This window comes from Cucumis melo, chromosome 10 (genome assembly GCF_025177605.1).
Source record: "Cucumis melo cultivar AY chromosome 10, USDA_Cmelo_AY_1.0, whole genome shotgun sequence".
Lineage (NCBI taxonomy): Eukaryota > Viridiplantae > Streptophyta > Magnoliopsida > Cucurbitales > Cucurbitaceae > Cucumis > Cucumis melo.
The window spans coordinates 26496101-26520603 of record NC_066866.1 but is presented as its reverse complement, the minus strand read 5'-3'; the positions used below and the strand labels follow the sequence as shown (position 1 = coordinate 26520603).

The window sequence follows — 24503 nt, the reverse complement described above, 5'->3', positions numbered from 1 at the left end:
AATTTAGAAGTTCTATAATAATGAAAATCAATATACTCATAATAACATCTTTATGTTTCGTAATATAATATAATTCATCATCATCACATAAATATGAGTAATTGAGTTTAACCTTAATTTGATATCTATTAAACTTATTAATTTGACCACTTTGGTGACTAACAAATTATTCATAATATAGATATCATATTAAAATAATCACAAATAATTATTTCCTTAATTTGCAAAACACTATCAATGAAATATCTATAAAACTTACTAATTTGGTCACTTTGGCGACGAACAAATTATTCCTAATATATAGTTATCGAATAACATAATTCCAAGTGATTTACCTCATAATTTACGGTTAGATAAAATAATTTCATCAAAACTTCATACATTCATATATTATCCTCCAAAATTTTAATTTTATAATTTAAATTTTAGAGATAAGTGGGTACTTTAAACATCACACGTAAAATATAATTAACACATGATGATCAATTTCAACATAAACTAAATATATGCAATATTTCTAAAATCATCAAAATCTAAAATTTAATTAGATTTAGAATGAATTAGATTTTCGACAATATCCTAATCTTTATTAGATTTTAATTCGTTTAATCAAATTAGAATATTAATTTAATTCATGCCTTTCAAATAGATAATTGAAATTTATATAAAAAACAATATCTTAATTCTTTAAAATTATTAAATCTTCATAAATGAGAAACTTTAACCATCAATAATCAATTAAGATTTGATGGCCGGTGGTGGATCAATTAAAATGTGAAGAAAGAAAAAAAAAGTGAATTCAAATGAAAATCAATAATTAAAGAATCTTGATTTAAATTTAAGAAAACATGCAACGTAAATATAAAAACAAATCATTAATCATCCATGTAAAATTACAAGTTCTCAATCAAGGCTCTGATGTAAATTTTAGTTTCATGATTATACAATAAAATTCTAATATTCTATATAACAATAATTGTCAAGATCTTTGAACTAGATAATTTTACAAATTGAATTTAGTTAAAGAACACCATACCTTGATTCATGAATAATCTTCTTGAGGAATTATGTTTCTCTCACTTGCCTTCCTTTAGGACTTAATTTTGGTTTTTTGATGGGAAAAATAAACTACTTAATGAGGTAGTGAGAGGAAGGTTCTATTTATAGACACCACCAATCATAGTGTTGAAACAGACATCATCTTTTAACCTAATGAAACTAATAAAATAATAAGCCCAAAAGAGATAAATAATATATAATGCAATTGGGTCACATTAATAATAATATTATATATAAGAATAAATCTAACATGCGTTACATGTGAAAGAAACTACATGTATTTTCTTTAAATTGATGTTATAAGTGCAATATCGAAAAATTGCGTATGGTTAACAATCGATTTAAAAAACTTTATTTTTTTTAAATTCGTACAAATGTATATTTTTTAGATTCGTATTGTAAATCAAATACACAAATATTCATATTTTATTTACCAACATTTGAAAATTTTATTGGAAAACATGTTTCATTAACTTTTGTAAATACGGTGTTAATTTTGAACGTTTTGTACGTAAGTTTTCCGTGCCAAAAAATTAATTGATGCACTACGTGCGAAATAAATTACATGTATTTTCTTTAAATTGATGTTGTAAGTGCAATATCGAAAAATTGTTATCGTTAACAATCGATTTAAAAAATTTAATAATTATTTTTTTAATTCGTATTGTAAATCAAATATACAAATATTCATATTTTATTTACCTAAATTTTAAATTTTTATTGGAAAACATATTTTATTAGCTTTTGTAAATACGATGTTAATTTTGAACGTTTTGTATGCAAGTTTTCCGTGCCAAAAAATTAATTGGTGCGTTACGTGCGAAAGAAATTACATATGTTTTCTTTAAATTGATGATGTAAGTACAATATCGAAAAATTACGTATCGTTAACAATCAATTAAAAAAAGCGGTGACCAACCAATAGCACTGAAACGAAATGAAATATAGGAAACAAATGTTTTTCTTTTCGAATGTAGTTAAACGACAAACATCAATTATATCGTATAACTCTATTTTGAAATATAGTATTAAAATAATAAAAATATTAATAATAACAATAATAATAATAATAAATTGCTTAATTTAAAATAATAATAATTATTATTAATATAAAATAATAACAATAATTATTATTTTAATAATAATAATATCACACCTAAGAAGAAAGATAAGGAATAAGAAAGAATAAGAGAGGATTGAGAGGAAGAAAAGATAAGAATTAAGAAGGAATAAGGGGATTAGATATATTCTTTTCCCTCCCATATTCCTTGTCCCAAATATAGAAAGGACTATATAATCCTTTTCTTTCCTTCTCCCAAACGCGATCTTAAGATCACAATATCATTTATTTTTATTAAAATTTCAAGGTTTTAGTAGTTGTCGGGGTTGGTGGCTGCTGGCAAAGGTATCAGAAATGACACCCAATGGTTGACCAACAATAGTCACTAGGGGTTATGTAATCGATGAACTTGAATACTATTTCACTATTCAAACCCATGAGAAAGAGTGTATGAAAATTTTGTGAAGATGATCTTTGATCAATGATGAAGACGATCAACGGTCGCCAATGTTTATTGGTTGGTCGTCGACCATCATGACAATCGATTGCTTGCCATTGAACATAGTTATGACCATTTGTTAATAGACATGAACGACAATGATTGGTCACCGTCGATCAAGATGTTCGCTTGACGATACTAATATCCAAAGTTGTAGGTCACCAACGATTAAGATGATTGATCACCGACGATTGATAATTGACAATCAAGACGATCCAAAGACAGGGATCAATATGATATGGAGTCGAAAATTAAGATGATCGGTGGTTGTTGTGACCATTGATCGATCATGTTCGATCATCAATATTAATCGTAAATTTTCTTAACATAAGTAATAAAAAGAAGTTTTTCAATCCCAAAATTTTGGCCAAACCCCCTTCGTTCCATAAATGGAGTCAATTTTGGGAGTAAATGTGAAGCTCACGACCCTATAACCTAAACGTGGGGTTTTGGGTCTCTTCGTCTAATTCAGTAGTGACTGTGAGATTGTGAAGAAATGAAATCAGGGATTTCGTCTTCTTCAGTTGAAGCTTTGAGGAACGGAGGAGAAGGAATCGCCTCCGCCCTATCTTCTTCCGATCACTCTCGCTTGTTGCTTGCCAATAGACCTCCCAGGTACTTTCTTCTCTCTCTTCTCTCTCTTCTCTCCCTTCATTCTCTTTGGATTAAACCCTCTCATACGCCTTCATTGGTGTCGGGGCTGACAGCACTGCCTCCTGCCTATGAATTCCTTTGATTTTCTTTCATTTTACTGCATTCACTACAAGGGTTGAAGGGATTTATTGAAATTTTTAAGAGACTAGTCTCAATTTGACAACTCGACCGCCGGACAGGTTCCGATATCCCTCTCCCTTTTAGGTTGCCATAACGAAGAAAAAGAGTGCCAAGAAACAAAACACACCCTTCCCTTTTGGTTTGAATCTATCAAACTTGATCAACTATTTATGACTAATCCTAATGCAGGGGAGCTCCTAATAGACTTGAGCCCTTTAATTCTAGTTTCCAGCATCAATATATAAATGCTTCTGGATCGATTAAACATGTAATTTTAACCTTGAAAACAAATTATACTCTTCTAGAGCTAACAAAGTTAATACAATCAATGATATTTGATGGAGATGAATCGAATGATAAACGGAGATAAATCAAATTGGGAGCAACATCCTAGGAAAATGGTTCCTGAAAGAGTAAGTTTTTTCTGAAACATCTTTAGGATCTTTCCTTGTGTAGCTTGGACCAATTCATTTCCTCACAGTCGATTCTGCTACACAAGGCAACATCCTAGGCAAATCCCTTGTTGCTCATGCGTTTTTTTAGTATGACCGTCATCCTAGGCACAAATGGTTCCAGAAGGAGGATAATTTTCATAATGGAAGTCTAGTTTTTTTTCTTTTTACTTTTAAAGAAAAGACATTTTAGGGAAATGGGTACGCGAAGACAAAAGTACATAAGCATTAGGAAGTTGCTTCACCCAAGACATATACTGGAGGAAAAATGAACTTGGCCGTACCACATTAAAGGCATGGGGTAAGGTAACAAGGATCAACTTGAGGCAAAGATGAGGTGAGCTGAGGAGTGACATGACCCTTAAGACCGATTGAGACTCAAGGTTCTTCCTCTATGTAAGTTTAAACATTAGATTCTCGTTGTCTTGGTTGGGAAATTTTTTAACAAAGATCAAGACGAAGACATTGAAATGACTAGCGAAATTGAGAATTGGTGTGGTGCTGAGCTACACACTATGACGCTTAAGTTATTATTATTATTGTTATTATTATTTTATGAAGACAGACAACTTTCAAGTTAGTATTGGAATTCTGAATCATCATCCTTTACCATTTGATTATTGCTCGTGATAACAGATGACAATTCTTAGCAAAGCACAAGAATTGTTTCCACATACGACACCATATGTTGATACCAAAATCTAGTTCAATGGTGAATAGGCATAGTAGTGATCAAATTATGACTACAAAATGTGTAAGTGGTACACTGATGTGGTGTTGAGTTTAGTCATTTGATCAAGGTTGTCTTCTCTGGCTTGCAAGGGGTCTGCTATTCTGTGGGATATTTGGGATGAGCAGAATAATCGAGTGTTTATAGGATTAGAAAAGGATCCTATTGATGTTTGGTTCCTCCTTAGATTTCATGTTTCTCTCCGGGCTTCAATTTCAAGAACTTTTTGTAATTAATCCTATTTTTTTTCTTGTATAGCTATTTCTTTTAATTGGCTCCTTTTTTGACTTTGTTTTTGTATGGTCATGTACTCTTTAATTTTACTCCATGAAAGTTGTTTCAATAAATAAAAAATAAAAGATTAGTATCAGTTTTGTGATTAACCTAGACAATAGAATATCCTATTCTTGCATAATTTTGGACATAGTTTTGTGATGCGTTTGATGCAACCAAATCTTGATCGATCCTTATAGACTTAATTACTAGGGCATTAGTTGATCCCCTCAGGGCCTGTTTCCGGTTCCTTGTTTCTTCTTTTCTCAGAACAAGAAACCAGACTATGTTTGATAACCATTCCCGCTTCCTATTCTCTTTAAAATATGAAGCAGAAATATAAATTTGTTTGATAATCGTTTCTTGTTTTTTGTTTCTCGTTTTATTTATCCTAATATAATTTAATTAGGTAAAAAATGAAAATACTTATAGAATTCATTGAAAAATTAAAAAATAATTATAAAACATTAACATTATAAAATACATGTAAATCCCATTGCAAAATTAATAACTATAATACAATAGATTTATTAACGGTGTGTTGTTAAATTTTGGTTTGAAATATTATTTTTAATTCAATTTATTTGTCTTGAATGATATTGATTCAAATTCAACTTAGTTTTATTATTATGTAAATGTCGTGGTTGTAAAATATTAAAGATAGCCAAAATGAATATTTTAGTAAAAAAATTATCATGTAAAATTCTAACTAATTTAGAAGGAATTAAAAATAATAAATTTATATTTAAAATAATATATAAACATGCCATTGCAAAATTTAAAATTTAAAATTAAAAAATATTTAAATAAACATATAAAATATTTTAATTTGGAAGATCAAAATAATATACAAAATCTAAATATTGAATTTTAATATTGAATAGTTTAAAAGAAATTTAAAATTGAACATGAAATTTGAAAAATCAAATAATACATAAATCTAAGTATTAACAAAATTTAAAATATAAAATTAATTTAAACATATAAATATGAAAAATAATAAAGAAAGGAAAAAATATTAAACATATATGAAGAATTAATAATAGAATAAAAAATAAAATAAATTAAGAAATACAAACCATATAAAGATAAAAAATTAATTAAAGAAAGAAAAAAAAGCATACATCAATGTTGGGAGTAGAATCCAACACTTGAGGATAAAAATGGTTTGCAAACATGCAGGACACCATGGAGTCAACTAGCAATTTTAAGAAAGTGGAAACAGAATTAGGAGAAACTATAGGCCCGTTCGGTAACATTTCTTGTTTACTGTTTCCAATTTCCTATTTCTTATTTTTTTAGAATAAGAAACATGAATGTGTTTGATAACCGTTTTTATTTCTTGTTTCTTGAAAAAAAGAAATAGAAACAAAACATGTGTTTGTAACGATTTCTTGTTTCCTGATTTTCTTTGAGATTTATTGTTTATTTTATTCACATCTAATTCAATTAAACATTAAACAAAAAATATATGTCATCCATTAAACATAAAAAGTAAAATATCAAAAGTTTATTCATTTAATACAAAAGTACCAGTGCACAAATAAAAATAATAACATAAATATAAAATTGTATCTATCCTTCAAATGTTGCCAAATTTGATTGGCAATATCATCTCTTACTTGGGCCATTTCTCTTAGATGATGTCGACTTACTTATTAATCCATCAATTTTAACAACCTTATTGGTATTTTATGACAGGTAAAATGTAACCTTAATTTTGAAAATAAGTTATCATGTCTTCAATATTTAGAATTAGAAGAAACAAAACAAAATTTAACTAACTTTACGAGAGAAAAACCCACCACGAAAATTCAGATCTGTGCAAAGAGGAAGACGAAAGCTATGAATTCGACAAAGAGGAAGAGTTAGGCGAAAACTATGTATTCGACGAAGAGAAAGAGTTCGGATTGTAGAGGAAGTCGATGAGAGGCGAAGAGGAAGGCATGTAGAGGAAGGCGATGAGAGAAAGAGGAAAAGGATAGTTAAGAGGAAAATGATAGTTATTTGGGGAAGACAATGGAGATAAGAGGAAAAGGAAACCAATAAAAATAATTGAGAAAAATGAAAAGGAAACCAATAAAAATAATTGAGAAAAATGAAAAGGAAACCAACAAAAAATAATTGGAAACGGGAAAAGGAAACCAATAATGACAATTGAGAAATTGGAAAAGGAAACCAATAAAAATAGTTGAGAAAAAGGAAAAGAAAATCAATAAAAATAATTGAGAAAAAAAGAAAAGGAAACAAATAGAAATAAATTGAGAAAAAGGAAAAAGAAACCAATAGAAATAATTGAGAAACAGAACGGAAGAAACTACTTTTTCTTGTTCTCAATAATTCCTTTTAAAATGGAAAACGTTTCAATTTTTTTTGAGAACGAGAAATAAGGAACATTACCAAACACCTTAATTTCTTAAAAAACAGAAACAGGAAACAAGGAACGAGAACGTTACCAAACGGGCCCTATGAAAATAGTTTCTCAAACTTTCCCCAATTTTGGGAAACGTTGCTTAAGATTTAGGAATGATAAACGAGAATAGTTATCAAACACATCTGTTTCTTAAAAAATGAGAAACAGAAACAGGAAACATAAACGTTATCAAACGGGCCCTAAGGAGCTGACCATTTAGGCCTCAATCGACCCCTTAAAGTGTTGGCTTAATTGGTTCTTGGGGTCAACCAACTTTTCCTTGGGTTGACGTTTATCCTCATAGGTGGGTTTGATTTCGGCACTTGGGTTGTCTTTGACTTTGGCTTGGGTTCAGTACATCAACTTTATATGAGGCTCTTGGTCTTTTCTTGTAAGACATAAATTTATAAAATCCAACACAACAAGCCAATGTCCAACCACGACTTCCTTTCGTGGATAGGGGTAAAACAAGGGGAGAAAGAACCCTGACTCAGAAGAAGATGTCAAAGCTGCTAGATTATAAGCAACTTTGTTTTCCTTTTTAAGGATTTTACAAAAATTAGAAACAAAATAGTTGATGGAGCAAGGCACCCCTTAACAAAAAAAAATTAAAAGATAAATAAATCTTAGACCAGTCAGAATTCTCATGATTCAAAAGCTTGATGATTTTGAATTAATCCGACTCCACCGCCATGGATGGATGAGCTCTTAGTCTCTTATGGGTCTTGAACATATCATATTAGATAATTTCACCCCTAACTTCTATTCTGCAAAAGCCTACCCACACTTAAAGAAACATGGACACCCATGAAATGCCAATACATGTCTGACATGCTAGCTGGTGCGTCCATTATTTTATTATTAAATATTTTATTTCCGACACGGCAAGACACGTGAAGGACACAACAACCTGCGAATGTTTAAATAAAAATTATTAAAACAAGGCATTTGAACTGTAGTGTTATCAAGGCAACCCAGGTGCACACTTGAAGAATAGATTTTTCCTCTTTCTTAAACACAAACTTCATGTTGGGAACTTTAGTTTCTTTCTCTCCCATTTCTTTTTTGTTTCCTTTGGTTTTTAATTCACATATATATTCTTTTATTTGTATTGTATGGTTGTTAGTGTGATGTTTTTAAAGGTAATATTTCACAATATGTGCACAACATATATTTATTTTGAAAAAAAAGATAATGTTTCTTTAAAGTGTCGTGTTTTACTTTTTTAGAAATTGATTTGTTGCAGTGTCAATGTCGTGTCGTATTCGTCTCACATGTCAGTGTCTTTGCTTCTTAGCCCACACCTTGCACTTAAGCATAAGAGATGCGCTTTAGTGCACAGAAGCTATGAAAACATCCAATCTAGTGAACTGCCCTGTGTCATAAGAAGATTAAAGAAAAGCTTCACTGTATTGGGTCTTTCCAATGATTTTTTTAGAATTAGTGGACCTGACCCTTAGAGTATTTTTGGAAAGAATATAGAAGATTTTTTCTATTTCAATTTTTTTTTCCTTTTTTTACTCCTTATTGTATTCTATTTATTCTCCCTGTTTGTACCTATTATCTTATTCATTAGAAAAATAATAAAACTAAAAGCATCGTGGTTTTTCTTCTGATTCTCGGGTTTCCATATAAGTCTTAGTTTCATGTTTATTGCTTTTAAAATGGTATCAAAGCGAAGCAACAATGAAACCCTAGAAAACAGTTTAGGGAACACCTAAACCAAAAGAGAAGCTGTCGCCACCATCGTGGACACCACCATGGAAAAACTAATCCAAAGGATTCAGACGCCGCTGATCTATCCAATGGGCCAACCCTCGCCGTCGCCCGCCCAACCGTCCGGCAGAAACCACCTTACGCGCTGCCTCTGTCAGGCGTGTGGGCCCATGCTTTGCTGTTCGTTCATCTCATCGTCCATCCCATCCGCTTTTACGTGCCGTCGCCTGTCCAACTCTCACCCTTCCGGTCATCCCCCACCGCACGCGCTGCCCATCGTCGTCGGACAGCAACCTACTGTCAAATCTGTACAGCAGTGCAAATGTGTTCGTCGACCCTTTACAAAAACATTTCTTCTTTCGGAACGGGGCTGACCAACTCCATAACAGATCGGGGATTGAAGCAGGCGAGTCATCGGCACCCTTCGGTTATGGACAGTCATATGTTTGTGGTCCCATGATCAACCAAACTTACAGAAGAGTCGTTTTTGAAGTTGGTGCATCCTTGGTAGAGTCTAAATCGACTGATCTACCGATGTATTTAAAGAACAAGGTAACTTTGCTCCCTAATGTACCTTTGAATTATATATCTAACTCTATTGCCTTTAGAGCTCGATTCTTGACCACGATAATGAGAAGAATAGTGGGAAACCAATCCTCATATGTGAGCATTGCAAGAAACAATGGCACACCAAGGATTAGTGTTAGAAACTCTACGGTCGGTCCGCAAGAGGTAACAAACGTTCCTCCAACGAGCAATAGAACTCAGGGCGAATGTTAGGGAGACTGCTAGGACCTCTCAGTCAGTTGGCCCTATTGCTAGCCAGACTGACCCTCCTATTTTAGGCGCCATTGCTCAGTCAAGTATGTTGGGATTTCGTCTTGTTGATACTCCTATTGAATTCATCTGTAAACTTGGAAACTCTAATGATCAAGTTCCAGTTGATTAAGAACAATATTAGCGCCTCGTGGGTAAATTGATTTTCTTATACCATACTCGTCTTGATATTTCCTTTGCTTAAGTGTTGTCAGCCAGTTTATGCAGGCTTCTTATGAGAAACACATGGAAGCTGTCAATAGAATTTTTGAGATACTTGAAAACAACATCTAGTAAAGGGCTGATGTTTTGAAAAACAGACAGAAAGACCATTGAGGCATGTACTGACTCAGATTAGGCGAAATCTATTGTTGACATAAACTCTACCTTCGGATATTGTACCTTTGTTTGGGGCAATCTTGTAACTTGGAAGAGTAAGAAGCAAAGTGTTGTGGCCAGGAGTAGCGCTGAGGCCGAATATAGAGCTATGAGTTTGGGAATATGTGAGGAAATTTGGCTCCAGAAAGTCCTGTCAGATCTTCATTAGGAATGTGAGACACCATTGAAGCTTTTTTGTAATAATAAAGCCGTTATTAGTATTGCTAACAACCCAGTTCAACATGATAGAACTAAACATGTTGAGATTTATCGTCATTTCATCAAAGAAAGACTTGACAGTGGGAGCGTATGCATTCCATATATTCATTCGAGCCAACAGGTTGTTGATGTTCTCACAAAAGGGCTTCTCAAACCAAACTTCGACTTTTGTGTTAGCAAATTGTGCCTCATTGATATTTACGTCCCAACTTGAGGGAGAAAGTTAGAATTAGTGGGCTTGGCCCTTATAGTACTTTTGGAAAGAATATGGAAGATTTTCTCTAGTTCCTAAATCTTTTCCTTTTTTACTCTTTATTGTATTCTATTTATTCTTCCTCTTTGTACTTATTGTATTATTCATCAGAAAAATAATAAAACTAAAAACATTGGTTAATTTTTTTAGTACCTATCATTTATTTTCAATATTTCACAACCATAGTGGTTTGTGGGCTGTTGCATTTTTGTTTTTTTGGATGTAATTCTGCGCTCTAGCTTAATATAGATGGTTTACCATATCAAAACAAAAATAAGGATCGAGAGTATTTAAGTGCTAGATTGAATTTAATTTGATTTATGTGATTTTTTTTCTTTTCATCTGCATTGAGTAGAAACTATAAAAAGTTCAGTATTCTCTTATTTGTTCTAATATGATTAATATGACCCTTCCGAGAGCAGGCAAGTAGTGTCAATATGGACTTGTTCAAAGCTATGTGCTATTTGCTTTGTCGCCGGGGTGGTTGTTGGTTACTCGTTAAAGCGATGTGTTAATCGATGGGTTTCCAAGCTATTGAGGAGATTGAAAGATTGATATTCCCATCCATGCCCATGTTCTAGTACGCCAGTTTCATTTTTTGTAATCGAAAGAAATGAATTGCTGACTTGTTGCTCAATTAGGAAAGAAAACCAAATGCTTAGCTCCCTTCCATTGTATCGAGAATTTGCTTAACCAATTACTGTAAAAAATTTTGCTTCAAGCAGGGAGATTCACCCATGTCAATTGCAAATTTTGCATGTCATTTTCGTTTGTATATTATATATCCTTTTTTTTTTTTTTGTCTCTTTTGCAGCAGCTCTTAATACATATGTTTTAAGAATTGTGGTTAGGTTGATAGTGATACTGAGAATTGAAATCATTGTATTACTCATTCATCCGTCGGTAAGTTTGTATTCAATTGTTTCATATATGAGTGGAAGGAAAACCCCAAAAAACTGCTTAAACCAATTGAAAGGTTTTGTCGGTTTGGCTGTTTTGGGTTTAAAAAAATATAAAACTGAAATATTTTTTGTTGGGTTTGGTTCAAACTAAAAAAGAAAAAGAAAAAAGAGAAAAAGAAAACAATTTTGATAAGAAAATATATAATAAGCATCATTCCTTACTTCAAAAGTTGCTTTGGTCAAGTTGGTGTATAGGAATGTGTGGATATAGTTGAAGTTGTGAGTTTGTTCCCATCCCAGGGGAAGGCTAAGTTTTGTTTTATTTTAGAAAAACGTGGCGTTGCCCTCATCACTCTCTTCCCATACCTATTTTCCAGGTTGATTCTGGTTTAGTTTCGGTTTTCACACGTTTCCTTCCCCATATAGTTATTTTTAGAAAATCAAGTCAAATTAAATCACTTATTACACCCTAATTTCATATACCTTCCTACTTTACTTAGCGGCATCAATTACAACACTTTAGATTTTGATAATTAGCAAAACATGATTTTCTTTTTTTTTTTTAACTATAGCAAAAAGACAGTTCTTTTGTTAATCCTTAAAAGCCTCGGAAAGTGTTGAGACAATTATTGGCCCATTTATTTGTACCTTATTTTCAATTCATAGTATACATATATTCATTATTTTGATATTTTTGTGCGCATTTGAACCTCATGCAACGCATAAATAATTTGGAATTATTTGAAGCACGTGCGCGTTCGCCTCATTTATTATCTTTTTATAGAATTTTAGTGGCAATTTCGTTATTCTTTTGCAACTATCTGAAAATTAACCAACTCTTTTGTCAATCTAAGTGTGCGGATGGCCTTGAGGTTCCAAGTTCGAACCTTGTGAGCGGTTATTTCCAAACATTTTCTATATATACCCATTTTCCCCTTAATTTTTCATAAATCCACTATCATTTCATCAATTCACCGAAATAAACTCTAAATTCTCTCAAAACTCTCAATTTTTCTGAAAACTCCCATCTCCTCCCATTCTGCCTTTTTTCTTCTCTCGATTAATTTCCAACAAACTTTTTTCAATGGAGGGCTTAATCATCAAGAGGTAAGTGGCAATGGGCTTTTCAAATTCTTGGAGAATTTTCCCTGTAATTTTTCTAATTTGACATGATTGGATCTTTGAATTTCTTGAAGTTTTGGTTGAAATATTTAGTTTTCTTGTACCAAGATCATTTCCTTCTTTCAATTACAATTTGCTATTTAATTTTTGGATTTGTTCTTTATTCACCAATTTGTATGCAAGATACTCATTCCATATAAAATTAACGAAGATTGATTTGATTATCCTTGTCTACATAAAAACTCAGTTTATTTCTTGTTTATAATCGAACGCGTCAAATCTTGAAATTGGTTAACGCTTAGGGAAATCACATTTTTCTTGGCAATTTATGATTTAATTGCATCAATTTTATGTGCACAATTAAAATCAATTAAATCATGGTTGTAATTTGTTTCTAAAAAGTATAAAAGATACTTTGATTTTCTTCAAGAGCAAGAATTATGCATTAGTTGTTATTGCAAGAATACAATAAATGCTTGTGGTGATTATCTCTATTCTTGAATCTTAATTAAGGCTCTTACAATAATCAAGCACGTCGATCTTGCAAGAATCTTGATCAAGAATCTTCTTTTAAAGCAAAAAATTATTTCATACTTATTTTATTTCGATGATAAAAATTGGATAATACCCATTGCCCATCACCTCGTTTTTCCCCATATGACAATTTCTACTTTTTTTTTTTTGAATTGAGTTTACATCTCAAATTCTCTTGATTCTTGGTTCAATTTGATGTTCTCTATACTTTCCTCAATGCTTTTCGTTTGCTACTAACAACATTTCTTTCAAGTTTGATTTCAAGAAATTTTCTTTGCAAACATTCCCTTGGATTCGACACCCCTACTTACCACCGAGATACGGTAAAAAGTAAGGATAAATTTGAAAATACTTTGTTCTGAGGTAAATCTTGGTAAGCATCCTACCCTTAGCAAGTTACATTTCATTTTAAAACATATTAATGCTTGATTCTAACGACCTTACCGATACATACTTTCATATGTATCATCTTTGCCTTGTCAGGAAGCGTGTGCTAAACCCACCCCATTCTCTTCTTTTTTTTTTCTTCTCCTCGCTCTTCATTTTCATCTTCTTGTCCTTCCTCCCCTATCCTCACCTTCTTCTCTTTCATTATTCCTATAATCTACTTCCTCTAGCACGTTGTTGTCCTAACTAGAAATCCAATCGTATGCCAACATCGTTCATGATGTCCAGATCTCTTGTTTGTGGAGAAACCTTTGACAATGTGGATACCCATGAAACACTTCTAAATTTCAAACTATGCCTACTTGTTCTTTTGGCATTTGTTTTTATTTAGAGTGCACTTGAAATTCTAATTTTAATCAACAAACCAAGATGTTTTCTGCTTTCTAATGGGTTACCTCCTTCATTTTGTATAAGCGTTTAAGGGAAAAAAGGGACAAGAATGCTTCTATCGGAAAAACAACCAACTAAAACTTCATGACAACTTCAGTTCCATTATTGAAGAAAAAAACATGAGAAAAGGAAGATCTCAAGAAAATGGTGAATATTCAGATTCTAATCATTTGTTGGGCATAACACGATAGAGGGTTGATTGAAAATTCGAAATCGGAGGATGAAGAAGAAATAATTGTTAGATTTTATATTCTAAAACTCGTAGTTTGTAATTTAAAATCCTATTCTATTCAATTAAAGACTTATTAGTGAAAATGAATACTATAATCTTAAATTCAATAAACTAAGTTCCAAAAACTATATTGTGTAGACTTAAACTTTATTTATAGACATAAACATGGATCAAGTTCGAGTATATAGCCTAAACAGTCTATACTATATGAATATGTAACCCCCAAAATATAAGGTAATTTTAATTTTAATTATCTTGGAGTAATTTTAATTATGTCGAATTTATTTTGGGTGTTATTTGAGTTAATTGGTGAGATTTGTTTGTTTTTGTGGAGATTAGGATTAATTAAATATTTTTGGGAGAATATTTAATTAATTTGGAGATTTGGAATTTTTGGTGTGTAAATATTTGATTTAAGTTGTTTGCGATTGGTTAATTGGTGAGATTATAGGTAATTATATATGTATATAATTATTTAAGTTATTGAAGATAAGAATAATTATATTATGGACAATATAATTATTAGGTTTAATATATTATTTTTGGGAGAAGAGAAAAAGAAGATAAATGTGATGATGTGATGAGAAGATTTAATGAGGAGAGATAATAAAATTATTTGGTTTGATTTGTATTAAATGAAGACAGAGAATGTGTTTTTGTTATTTTGAAAAGAATAAGGAAAAGAGAAAAATAATAATAATAATAATTTTATTATTATTATTTTCCTTAATTAGACCTCGAGGAGCGTGCATTACTATTCATTTTCTTATTCCTCAAATAAACCATAGAAACATCATCTTGTTCTTCAAACAAACCCTAGTCGCCTTTGTCAATCTCTCCGTTGCACGTCAGCCATCTGCCATTCGGGTTTTCTTCGAGTCTCTACCGCATCCTTTAGCTTCCAGTCAACACCGTACCATCTATACAGTTGCCGATCATCGTGTCTTGCGTTCTCCATCTCCTCTGTCAGTCCAATGTCACACGTCGTCCATCTCTGATCGGCCACGCGTCGCTCTCCATCAACATCGTTTGGAGAGCCGATCGCGCGTGCAAGCCATTAGCAATCCGAGCTGATTTTTCTTTTCATCCGAGCTATCAACCATCTTGTCGAACGGATCTCCTTAGAGCTAAGCCGCACACGAACTCCAAGCTATCATCCAAGCGCACGTGAGTCGCCATCCTCCTCGAGCCGCCTTGTCGCTTTCTCTAAGCCACCCGAGCCGTTTTCCTTAAGTCAAGCCGCTAGCCTATGTTTTAGTCATTTTTTCACCTATGTTTTGGTAAGTTTTGGTAAGTTTTGATTGGGTTTTAGGTATGCCCAACATATATTGATTTTGAACATTAAATAATTTAATTTTAGATTTTTAAGATGGAATTTCATTTAAGTTGGATTATAATTTTATGAAGGCTTGGTTAGAATTTATTGAAGTAACTGAGAGCTTTGATTTTTTCCCAATTAAGGTTGAATTTGAATTCTACCTCAATTTTGGGTAAGTTGAATTAAATGGATTTTTGGATCTTTAAGCAACTGTTAAGTTATTGAACTTACTTATTTTCTCCCTTTACTGTTTAGGATTTGATTATTTGGAACGCTTGACCGTGATTGTTAGGATAATTTGGTTAAGCTAATCTCGAGGTAAGAGATTCTTATACTAGACCCTCGTACTGAAGTTAAGAGTTTGCATGTGATTTCTCTATTATGCATTGATGTAGCTAAAATGCATAATGTATTGATGACGTATGTTGAATACTGATAGTATGACTGAGTTATGTTGATGATGATGACTGATTTATGGTAATGATTAGTTGTTTTGTTAACTTTATCTGTTAGGGTCATACCTATATGGGTGTCCCTCGGGAGCACCACCTTTTTATGATTGTGTGGTCCGATGGGATCACCAGTCTCATGAAATATTATGTATATGAGTGGTCCGATGGGGTCACTTACAGCCCGATTATTCTATGTGTTCTTTTGGGTTCATTGAAGACCAGTTTGTCAGAGGTGTTCTTTCGAGTTCACCGAAGACTAGTTTTGTCCTAGGTGTTCCTTTGAGTTCACCGAAAACCAGAGATGTTCCTACAGAATCATTAGATTGTGTGTGTCCGAAAACACGTCAGTTTTGGGGGTACTTCTTTGCAGGACTCTAATGGGAAGTTAATGGACACCTAGCGAGACTAATAGTAGGTCCTTACTGAGTATGTATCTACACTCACTCTTTCTATGTTTAAATTTTCAAGCAAATGTAGAGATAGAGGTAGAGGTAGAGGAAAACTGACGAATGGCAAGAATGATCGCGACTTGCCATAGGGAAACGTTTTGCTTCTGCATTTATGTTATTGTTTTGATTTCAACATTTTGTATTCTTTGACTATTTTTCTTTATAAGTAGATAGGGCTCGAATTAGGAGTTTATTTAGATTTATTTCTACATAGATTTATTTATTTATAATTTTAATGAGCATTTGAGGTTTTCAGTTAAAATTAGTGTTGTTTTCTCATTTTGTTAAGAAAGTTTTTATTTTCTTTTAGTAGTAATTGACCTCAGCTTAGTATAAAGACTTGCATCGTTACAAAATAAGGTTGGGCACCTTATATGAGGACACTACGGAATGCATCCTGATTTGTGATTAGTATAAACGATGTTGTCCTAAATCGTTCATGTAAAGACATGGTAATAATCAGTTTTACGTTATAAAATCGTTACTATTTGAAACCAACTATTTCTTTCTATTGATAACCTAGATAACTTAATCTTAATTTTGAGCTAACTATGAACTCCTATTCACACTCAATTATACTAGATCTGCATAGGTGAAGGCAACTCATCAACATTGGCCCAATAAGGCTCCCATTTTAGGGGTAAGACCGGGTGGATAATTGAGAATATAGGGTACAAGATGGAATTCACTCCTGCCTATTATAGGGTTAGTAGATAGGTTGGTCCCTTATGCATTGGATCCAAATCTTGAACAAGGGGACCCACCATCTCATTGACTTGATATAAATTCGGTTTATAGGTTGGACCTTAAACCAATTGTTCATTAGAGGATCGATGTGACTTAAGAAACAAGATGTAATCTCTGGGGTAAAACGGTATTTAGACCCAACAAAGATTACAAACAATCTGTGAAGGATTAACTTACTAATCATGGTTATATCAGATGGAACAAATATATCTATAGCGAGGGGAGTACAACTACTGAAATTTAGTGGAATGACTCGTTAGACCAGATGGTAGTTTTGTTGCTAGTTTCAAAATAATAATTAGCATTGTTATTAAAAATTTTGTTTCTTCTAGATAGTTGTGATAGATATGATATTGTTATCAATGTTTATTTGATGCAGTGTTTATCAATGAAAAAAATTGTTACAAGCCTATCATTGATAGACAATTGTTGAATAAGAAATTTTGGAACCAATTAAAAATTGCCACGTCATTTACTAAAATAATTGTATTTGGGATTAACTAAAAATTGGCATGTGTCCCAAATTAAATTTAAAGACAAATTGGACAATTCTAATGATGTCACATGTCTTTATTATGAAAATTGGATCAAATTAATTATTTTGGTTCAATTAAATATTATTTACTTGAGCTAAAATTCAATTGAGCCCAATAATAAACTTAATTTAGCCCAAAATTAAATATGACCGAAATTCAAGTGATTGAGCCAATGGGTATGGTCCATGGACCAGATCAGGCCCAAGTCCATAAAAGCTTATCAGGGAACTCCATAAATAGAGGAGTTCTCTTCATTTGTGAGGAAGAAAAGTTTTGGCTTCAGAAGGTCTAGAGAGAATTCTCCAAAGAGCTAGAAGACTCCTTAACTCTTGAAGTCGACCACCCTCAAAGATTGAAGCTCCTTTGAAGATACAAGCTTTCTTCCAAGACTCCAACCTCAAGAACATTACGTGCTCCGCTTCCTCAAATCAAACGAAAGAATCCAGTCGAGAGAGAATCAGAGGATCAAATTCTAAAGATTGAACCACATCGCATCAAATCAACATAAATACAACATTAACACAAGTTCAACTCCACGAACCAAATTTTGCTAGAAATTTTGTCGAACAAATTGGCATGTCTGGTGGGACCTCTTTACCTCTCATCTCTCTCGTCATCCAAATCTACAAGAAAATCAATGGCATCAAAGAAGGCTGCATCCAAGTCTTCTGCTGCAATGACGCTTACACAGAATCCATCACCCGCAGTCATTCTTAAGGAATCATTCAGGAGCAGGATCAAGGTTCTGTCATTGTGTAGAGCATTTTTAAGTAATTAATGTAGTCTCCAAAAGATGGGATTATCCTCAAAGTAAATCCTTTGTATGATAATTCTGATTCTGCCTCTACCAAGTCAAAGAAGGAAGCACACCCTGACGTGATGTTTGTCATGATGGCTGATATAACGGCCGAGGCTGCTATGACAGAGATGGAGAGGAAAATTAACCTCCTGATAAAGGTTGTGGAGGAACGAGACCACGAAATCACAGCTTTAAGGGAGCAGATGCGGATTCGTGAAACTGCTGAGTCAAGTCAAACTCCTGTTGTCAAAGCTACTGATAAAGGGAAGAATATGGTGCAAGAAAACCAACCTCAACAACAATTAGCTTCTATTGCTTCTCTCTCAGTTTAGTAGCTACAAGATATGATTGCGAATTCCACTGGAGCTTAGTATGGAGGACCGCCGCAAACTTCTTTCATGTACTCTAAGCCGTACACCAAAAGATCGACAACTTAAGAATGCTGCTTGGGTACCAACCTCCAAAATTCTAGTAGTTTGATGGAAAGGGAAACCCAAACCAGCATATCGCTTACTTCGTTGAAACATGTGAAAGTGCAGGATCAAGAGGAGACCAGCTTGTCAGGCAGTTCGTTCGAAGCTTGAAAGGAAATGCTTTCGAGTGGTACATCGACCTGGAGTCGAAAGTTATTGTCAGCTGGGAACAACTAGAAAAGGAGTTCCTCAACCGTTTTTATAGCACCAGACGTACCATGAGCATGATGAAGCTTATAAACACGAAACAACGAAAATGAGAGCTAGACATCGACTACATAAATCGATGGAGAGCTCAAAGTCTTGACTGCAAAGATCGACTGACCGAAATGTCGGTTGTAGAAATGTGCACCCAAGGTATGCATTGGGGACTCCTCTACATTCTACAAGGAATAAAGCCACGCACATTTGAAGATTTAACAATTTGCGTTCATGGTATGGAATTGAGTATCACCAGCAGAGGAACTAAGGATTTTCTTGTTCCCGAAGTAAGAAAAAATAAGAAGGAGACGAAGGCTGCTGAAAAGATAATGAAGAGCACCATGAAGGAATCTATGATCGTAAACACGACTCCACTGAAGTTTTCCAAAAGAAAAGAAGAGAGAGCTGAAAAGAAGGATGATGGAAGCAAGAGACGACATCTAACTTTAAAAGAAAGACAGAAAAACATTTATCAATTTCCTGATTCAGATATTGCTGACATGCTAGAGCAACTACGGGAGAAGCAGCTGATCCAGCTGCCGGAATGCAAGCAACCTGAGTAAGTAGGAAAGGTGGATGATCCCAACTACTGCAAGTATCATCGGGTCATCAGTCACGCAATAGAGAAATATTTTGGGTTGAAGGAGCTAATTCTAAGATTAGCTCATGAGAAAAAGATCGAGCTAGACTTAGAGAAGGTAGCTCAAATAAACCATGTTGCAGTAACGATAATGTCAGAGGCTCTTTCGCCAAGATTGATTTTTGAGCAAAGGGAAAGCTTGATTCAATTCGGGACCGTCGAGCCTTTAGTGATCCAATTCCATTAGGAAGTTGCACTCGAGGAATCTAAAAAAAAGAAAGATTGATCGAAGAAGATAATAAAGTGTGGATCGTTGTGACACGTCGAAAGAAAAGAAAGTCGACTCCAACCAAAGAGTCTCGCTTCTACAAAAATTATAGAAGAGGGAATAAGGCTCAAAAGAATAAGAAAAAGAAGAAAACTCGAAAGCCTAAGCTCGTATACGAGGAAGAAAAAGATTTCCCTTGACCTCAATGTTTAGTAATCTTGGCAGACTTCTTTCCAATAATATTCCTTTGTGATTATCCGGATGAAAACCTAGAAGTTGTTGCATGTCATGCTATTAACGCAATGAAGGAAGAAAGCATCCCGCCTAGATCACTAGAGGAGGAGGGAGTGTTAAAAGACCTACGAGGTTGAATGTGGATGATTTGTTATCACTTCCTCGAGAAACCAAAACCATCCTTAGTGATGCATTGTTAAATTCAGTAGCATCAAGTTTGAGTGCTCCAACTGCGACATACAAGAGTACTCCTTATTGCATGTCTATAGGCTTCTCAGATGAGGATTTACTGTTGGGATCTAAACTTCATAATAGACCCTTGTATGTTTCTGGATATGTTCGAGAACAGAGAGTCGATCGAATCCTCATCGATAATGGATCAGCTGTCAACATAATGCCGAAGTCGACTATGAGACAATTAGGCATCTTGATGAATGAACTCTCAAATAGTAAACTGGTAATTCAAGGTTTCAACCAGGGCAGCCAAAGAGTAATACGTATGATACGCTTAGAACTGATAATTGGTGACCTAAAGGCTAGGGCATTGTTTTATGTTATAGACTTGAGGACCACTTATAAGTTGTTACTCGGTCGACCTTGGATTCATGAAAATAGAGTAGTAACTTCAACACTGCATCAATGCTTTAAATTTTATCAAGAAGACGTAAAGAAGGTTGAGGCCGACTCTAACCCGTTCTCAGAGGCTGAGTCTCATTTTGCAGATGCAAAGTTTTATTTAAAGAACGACAATAACCCAGAAGCCGTGCTTGTAGAAATTTCTCTTGTAAACAGAGAAGATAATTTACAGCTAAAATCACTTACAAGGAGGGAACCACATAAAAGTATAGGAAGCTTTAATTCTGGAAAAGGTGAGGCATCTACGAGCACCACAAAAAGTATGATCTTGATGGATGAAAAGAATTCAAACTCACCGATTTTGTGCTATTTGTTTATGTCGAGACGAAAGAAAGGGGAGTGACCATTTGTAGAGTCCACACAAGGCTTGAACGTTGGTGACATTGAAGTCCTAAAAGAAAGCTTCACTACACCGCTTGCCAAAATAACTAAGCAAGAAATAAAGATAGACCTGACAGAAGTAGGCTTGCTTGAAAGGCGGACGAAAGATGGGTTCAACCCCAAGGCTTAAAAATTGATGGCGAAAGCAGGTTATGGACTTCACAACTCACATCGAGTTTAAAAGCTTGAAAATTCATGAACAATCTGAGCTCTCCTCAATCCAAAAGAAGTTGTTACGGAAAGGACATGCTATACTCGTGTCAAGAAAAGGACTCGGATACAAGTCGCTAGAGCCGACCTGTATAACTAGAAATGGAAAGGAAAAAGTGGTTGACAGCAATCATATAACTGTAGAAGAGGTTGATAGTTGGAAGAAAAAGAAGGTGACCATCAGAGAACCTCAACATTTGACCGAATTAGACAGCATGTTGCACGCGCCCCAGTATTTGAAAGATAAGCATGAGAGAGACAGAAAGAAAAGATCACCAGTTAACTCTAGCCTTAACCAACAATCAGCCTTTCAAAGGCTAACATGACCTTTAAAAATGAAAAAGGTACATGTCAGGCCTCAACGACTACAAGACCATCAGCCTTTGAAAGGCTAAGCGTGGCTAAAAAGAAAAATGTACTAACACCCCATGCTCCAATTTTTGATTGTATTGGGGAAGGAGGCCTACATGTCAAGACTGATTCTAGCATAGATACAAAGAAGAAGGAACCAACATCTCACGTGTCAACTTGGCGCCAAATTAAGCATACAGACGTCGAGAATTACCATGGTAAGGTGTTTCCTTGTGAGGTAAAGGGAGAGAGAGAAATTCATAGCAATGTTTCCTCCTGAATGAAAAGAAAAACTTTTATTACTCACAATATTAGTTAAGGTTCCTTGAAGGTGAAAAGACATGATGTTATACTAACTAATCCCCAAAAGGAAGACTTAAGACAAGAAGAAGATGAAACCTCATGTCATCACATCACCATTCTTGAGGAATTAGAGATTGAAACCCCTGAAGAAGATGCGAAAGATGTCCCAAAAAGTTTAAAGAATGGTGTCCAATCTATCGTAGATGAGCTAAAAGAGGTAAACCTTAATACAATAGAGAAACCACGACCAACTTTCATTGGTGCATCTCTCTTTAGTGAAGAGAAAGGTAAGTACATGAGTTTGCTCACAGAATATAAGGACATTTTTGCTTGGTCGTACAAGGAGATTCTAGGACTTGATCCAAAAGTATCAGTCTACCATCTCGTAAGTAAACCAGGATATTGACCGATTAAGCAAGCACAACGACGTTTTCGACCAGAGCTTATTCTCTAGATCGAGGTTGAAGTCAACAAGTTGATTGAAGCAGGATTCATTCATGAAGTCAAATATCCAACGTAGATAGCAAACATTGTCTTTATTAGAAAAAAGAACGGGCAGCTTCATGTTTGTGTAGACTTTTGTGACTTGAATGATGCATGCCCTAAAGATAATTTTCCTTTGCCCATCACAGAAATCATGGTTGATGCACCTACTGAACACGAGACGCTGTCCTTTATGGATGGGTCGTCTGGATATAACCAAATATGAATCGCTCTTTCAGATGAAGAAATGACAGTTTCAGAACTCCAAGGGGAATATATGGTTATAAGGTAATGCCCTTTGGATTGAAAAATGCTGGCGCCACTTATCAACATGCTATACAAAAAGTGTTTGACGGTATGCTACATAAGTATGCCGAGTGCTATGTCAATGACCTTGTGGTCAAATCCAAGAGACGATAAAACCATTTGAAGGATCTAAAAGTTGTATTCGATCACTTGTGAAAATATCAGCTGAGAATAAACCCTTTTAAATGCTCGTTCGGTGTAACTTCAGGAAAGTTTCTTAGCTTCATTGTAAGGCATTGAGGGATTGTGATAGACCAATTTAAGATTGATGCATTTCAGAAGATGCCAAGGCCAAAGAGTTCGCATGACCTAAGAAGTCTTCAGGAACAATTGGCTTACATTCGAAGGTTTATCTCCAACCTAGCCGGTGGGTGTCAACCTTTTCAAAAGTTGATGAGAAAAGGAAAAAAATTTGTGTGGGATGAGACTTGTCAGAATGCTTTTGATAGCATAAAGAAATACTTGCTTAATCCCTCAATATTAGGAGCTCTAGTACTTGGCAAGCCATTAATATTGTACGTTACTACACAAGAAAGATCTCTAGGTGCTTTGTTGGCGCAAGAGGAAGAGAAGGAAAAGACACGTGCTCTTTACTATCTAAGCAGAATCTTAGTTGGGGCCGAAGTTAACTATTCTCCCATTGAGAAAATGTGCCTTGCACTTTTCTTTGCTATCGATAAGTTGAGGCATTATATGCAGGCATTCACAGTTCATCTAGTAGCAAAGGTGGATTCTATAAAGTATGTTCTGTCTAGGCTGATTATCTCTTAACGCTTAGTTAAATGGGCGGTTCTACTCCAGCAATATGACATTGTCTATATTCTCTAAAAGGCAATAAAAGGACAAGCACTGGCAAACTTTCTAGCAGACCACCCAATTCCTTTAGATTGGAAGTTATGGAAGACTTGCCAGGCGATGAAGTTTTCTTCACGGAAGTTATGGAACCTTGGACTATGTATTTTGATGGCGCAACGCGAAGAAGTGGCTGGGGACAGGCATCATCCTCGTTTCTCTTGAGAAACATATGTTGCCTTATAACTTTGCGCTTTCTGGACTGTGCTCAAACAATGTGGCTAAATATCAGGTCTTGATAATTGGTCTTCAAATGGCATTGGAAATTGGAGTATCATTCATAGAAATTTATGGTGATTCAAAGTTGATAATCAACCAGCTTTCACTTCAGTATGATGTAAAACATGAAGACTTCAAGACATACTTCGCTTATGCTTGACCATTGATGGAAAGGTTTGATAGTGTGATATTGGAGCATGTCCTTAGAATAGAAAACAAGAGAGAAGACGCATTGACAAATTTGGTCACTGCCTTGACGATGCTGGATGACGTAGCTCTGAATATACCACTTTGTCAACGATGAATTATGCCTCCAATATTTTCTGAATGCCAAGAAGTGAACGTAACAATATCCCATTTGATTGACGAAGAAAATTGGTGTCAACCTATCATGAGTATTTTGAACATGGAATGCTTTCAAAGGATTCTCGTCATA

General features: G+C 34.2%; 1 long non-coding RNA gene and 1 other non-coding gene across 2 annotated transcripts; both read left to right on the top strand.

Annotated features, from left to right (window-relative positions):
* Positions 1 to 3092: 3092 nt before the first annotated feature.
* LOC103499368 (uncharacterized) lies at positions 3093 to 11213 on the top strand. The gene is made up of 3 exons (XR_007824006.1): positions 3093 to 3233; positions 6030 to 6099; positions 11065 to 11213. It is a non-coding gene; the product is annotated as an uncharacterized LOC103499368 (transcript).
* Positions 11214 to 12501: 1288 nt separating this feature from the next.
* Positions 12502 to 14352, top strand: LOC127151326 (uncharacterized). Its single transcript, XR_007824227.1, has 3 exons — positions 12502 to 12651; positions 13454 to 13573; positions 13684 to 14352. It is a non-coding gene; the product is annotated as an uncharacterized LOC127151326 (long non-coding RNA).
* The last annotated feature ends 10151 nt before the right edge of the window (positions 14353 to 24503 follow it).